Consider the following 4,605-nt stretch of genomic DNA (forward strand, 5'->3'; position numbering starts at 1 on the left):
TTTATATTTTTGTTGTTTCACATAGCTTTCTTCTCCATTTGACGGGGGAGGAAATATTGCCATATATATAGGATTGTTTAAATAGTGATTTTTAGCACACCATCATCTGATGGTGGGCTACTCAAATCACCCTGCGTCCGTGGTCCGTGGTTCGTCCTTGGTCCGTCCTTAAACAATTCTTGTTATCGGTATTTCTAAAGAAGTACCAGAGGGATCTTTCTCAAATTTTATATGCAGGTTTCCCTTGGTCCTTAGCTGTGCAGGGAAACTTTTGAGACTGATCAGATAAACAACATGGCCGACAGGCAGCCATCTTGGATTTTGATGGTGAAAAATTGTTATTGCTATTTATCAAGAAGTACCAGAGAGATCTTTCTCAAATTTTAAATATAGGTTCCCCTTGATCCCTCTTTGTGCATGTTATATTTTGGGACTGATCGTAAAAACAAAATGGATTAAAAGAACTAAACAGATCTTTCTCATATTGCAATTATCAATTCTATTTCTTTCTCATTAAGTACTGTACTAGTAAATATGTGAAATGACAAACTCACTTTGAAGGTTGGCTTTCATACACATCAGTATTAAATTTAGATCAAAAGTTACCTCAAGGTGCATTTACTGTAAACATGACTCGATCAAACAGATTAGAGGAAAGAAGAGAAAAGATCGAACTGACAAAGAACTAATGAAGATGGTACAAAGGTGGGCGCCAAGATTCCTCTGGGATCTCTTGTTTGGTGATAAAATTCGAAATTCCTAAGTGTTTTTTATCCTGGGTATAAAATCATAAGATTTCAGTAGAATAGTGTGAGACATTATTATGATAGTGATGTGAAAAATAATTGTGATTGATACAGAGACAATCCAAACCTATGTCTTCATTTGAAATTAAGTTATTGAAAGATATGATACCATTTTTCTCAAATACAAATGTATTTCTATTTTCTGCTAGTTGAGTTAAGGGTGAACAACTCACACTGTTTATGTTAATAAGGAGGGATACTTGTATTTAACAAGCTTATATATAATAGCTTTGCGAATGAGCATTTCTGCATAAAATTGGCCCAAATTCAAGTAGGGACCAAAGAACTACGGGGTTATTTGAGAGTGCATAAAAAAGGACTATTTATCCCAGACCCGTTTAAGTGTCACTAAGTTGGAGATGTGCAATTTCAAGACAGCATGTGTGAAGTTGTATAATAACGTTTGTCCTTTTTGAAATTGAAATTTATCAACAATCTGGACATTTGTTTTAAGTATTTGTTTGTATGTTAGTTTTTACTATCCCCCTCATTCATCAGCTTTTACAATTCCTATACAGTAAAATCCTGTCTAGACCTGTCATTTTCTGTTCCAAGTTTGGGAGCTTTCTTTGTAGGTATGTTGAAAAATTAATAGAAATCGATAATTTGACTCTAAAAAAAATTCTGAAACAAGAAAAGCATTCTTATTTTATGTTAACTCCTATAGAAAGGAATAGATTTGCACACAGGGACTTTTGTTTTCCAAACTGATATCAGTTTCTTTATTAATATTCTCAGCTCTTATCCAAATTCTATACCCTCAGGTAAAGTTACGATATTTACAATACCTAAATAAATGCTTTTATTCAAGGAAATCTAATGAGGATGAATAATAATTAGATAGTAACAGCTCAAAGTCGAAGGTTTACAGTTTATACCAGTTGTCGTTACCAGAAATATTAGTACCACAGATGTGTTATTGATTCAGTCACATCTAGGAATGAGCAAGGTCTGTATCTACTCAATTGTTTGTAAGTTAAAAATTGCAAAAAGGTTTTAATGTGATACAGTATATACAATAATATATCAACTGAAATATTAACAGAAATATTTATAAACCATACATGTGTATTGTACAGAATATCTATATAACAATGTTTGTATAATTCTGTGTTCAGGATTCAGATGTAAATCCTCTCCGGTAATTATGGCTACTGGATTAGTTACTTAGGAAAAGGGAGCGGAATTTAGCATCAACATTTTCAAACATCTACATAATTCAGAAAATAACAAAGATATAAAAAAGTTGGAAAAAATTAATGTGAGTAAAGGGTATATAGTGTTCCTGAGAAATTGACACTTAATCTGTAAATGATGCTGATTGCTATGAAATCATGCTTACCAAACTGTTGGTGCAATATTTGTGCAAACATTTGAAAATGTGTACTCTATGAACCCTCAAGAAATACACTTTATCCAATACAATTTCCTTGTTCTTTTTGGCAGTTTGCATGTTTTTATGAAAATGACATTTTCCGCAGTGCTGTATGTAGAACCTGAACTCATGCCTCTAGGTTTGATTGAGCGACCTCTCTTAGGAACCCTTTACCGTGGACTTTATCGGTCAAAATAATGAGTAAGTCAGCTCGGGACTAATTTGTTTGTATTGGAAAGTAGCATTTATATAATTTCAAGTTTGGAAGTCGATTACGGACCCACCATTAATTTCCTTTCATTTGTAGAATAAGTGAACACAGGTTTTATGTATATAAGAGTGTATCATATAACTTGTTTGACTAACATTTCAGGTAGTGCTTGGTACCTGTTACAAATGTAAAAATATACAAAGTGGGTAGAAGTGAAAACATGTTAATACATGGACAGTTATTTGTATTTCAATACTGAATCGATCTCTGGTTTGTGTTGTGATTCAATATCAAAGCTTCAGGTGTTTTACTGTGGGTGCAGCCTAAGTTGGAAAGCTTGAGAATGTATATGTTTGTGTTTTACTGTGGGTGCAGCCTAAGTTGGAAAGCTTGAGAATGTATATGTTTGTGTTTACTGTCGGTGCAGCCTAAGTTGGAAAGCTTGAGAATGTATATGTTTGTGTGTATATACAGACTTTATGTAGAGTTCCATTATAATAGGATTGTACTGTTTGTTTGAAGCTTACGAACAAAATGTTTATCAACTCGCCCAACATGGTGGACATTATATATTACAAAATGTAAAATGGTTAAAACGTTTATAAATGTGATAATATTCAGAGGGGATGATTATATCTCCTCAAGATTGTGGTAAGTCATAGTGAGAGACGAGTACATGGTGTATGTAAGGATGGGTGGAGGATAACCTGTGATATGTTTATGTGTAGTGTGGATCTGGTAAACACTACCATCTAGTAACCGTACATTTGTTATTATGTGTTTGTTATATTTCATTATGATGAAAATACTGATTATTTCTTTGACATTTATTTATATAATTATAACGTTGGTCTAATTTCTTTAATGCTTTTTTAAAATTAAAGTGAAGTGATTTACTGACGGAAATAAAACGTATTGGGATACAAACTAAGATAATGTAACTTTGTATACTCAAGTCATCATTATAGATATTATATACATGTACATGATTGTAAATGAAGTTCAACTTGAAAATCTTTTAAAACTCTCCAATCAGTTTGAAGTTCATTGAAGAATTAAGATAAGCCTTTTTGAATCAGCTTCATTAAATGAGATTTCTGATGAACTGAGACTGTTTTTCCAATCAAAACACATTTTTTTTTGTATTGCAAACTATTCTTTAAGCGATTCATTTTCATCAAAAAGTGTATTATTGTAAAACAAAAAAAGTACACTTATACAGGAGTGGTGGTGTGTAGGTGGGAGTGCTTGTTTGATGTGAGCTGATCTGGCCGTCCGGTGTTCTAGGTCGTCCTCTCTACATTGTCCGACGGGCTATATTTTAGGTACAAACACTGCCTGATGGTACTCCTGCACACACACAGACTTGCTTGTGTGTTTAATGTTTACATGTACATAAGATGATTTGAACAATTGAAATTTCATTAATTATTTTTAGAATGGTAGCGTTTTTGTTTTGAGAAATGTCTTTTTTTACAACTATTTGTATGCAGAGACCATCTCTGATAAGGGATCACTTTGAAGTCATCACTTGTGTGCTCTATCTGTAGTTAAAATGTTAGACTTTCTTCCTGAAGTTATGAACTGCTAATATATAAGGTGCTGGAGAAGGTTTCGAACAATAAACTCTGGTCTTATTTGATATTACTTTAATGTCCTGTTTATATAAAATTCTGTAGTTCAAGGTTTATAAAACCTTCCTAATCATTATCTATCGACAAAGTTCCTATAGGGAACAACATAATCATCGACAGTCACTAGATCTCGGCTGGTCCTCCATCAGGGAGTGGGCGGTCCTCTCCTCTGTCACATCGACAGTCAATAGATCTCTGCTGGTCCTCCATCAGGGAGTGGATGGTTCTCACCTCTGTCAAATCGACAGTCTGTAGAATTTGGCTGGTCCTCCATCAGGGTTACCATCACAGTCTGTACTGACGAGGCCTGATGGCCCTTACCCTCATATAGTACTTGGTAGTTACCATCACCTGTCACAGTCTGTACTGACGAGGCCTAATGGCCCTAACCCTTATATAGTACTTTGTAGTTACCATCACATGTCACAGTCTGTACTGACGAGGCCTGTTGGCCCTAACCCTTATATAGTACTTTGTAGTTACCATCACATGTCACAGTCTTACTGACGAGGCCTGATGGCTCTAACCCTTATATAGTACTTGGTAGTGACCATCACTTGTCACAGTCTGTACTGACGA

The sequence above is a fragment of the Mizuhopecten yessoensis genome, unplaced genomic scaffold, assembly GCF_002113885.1.
Source record: "Mizuhopecten yessoensis strain PY_sf001 unplaced genomic scaffold, ASM211388v2 scaffold6361, whole genome shotgun sequence".
Taxonomy (NCBI): Eukaryota; Metazoa; Mollusca; class Bivalvia; order Pectinida; family Pectinidae; genus Mizuhopecten; species Mizuhopecten yessoensis.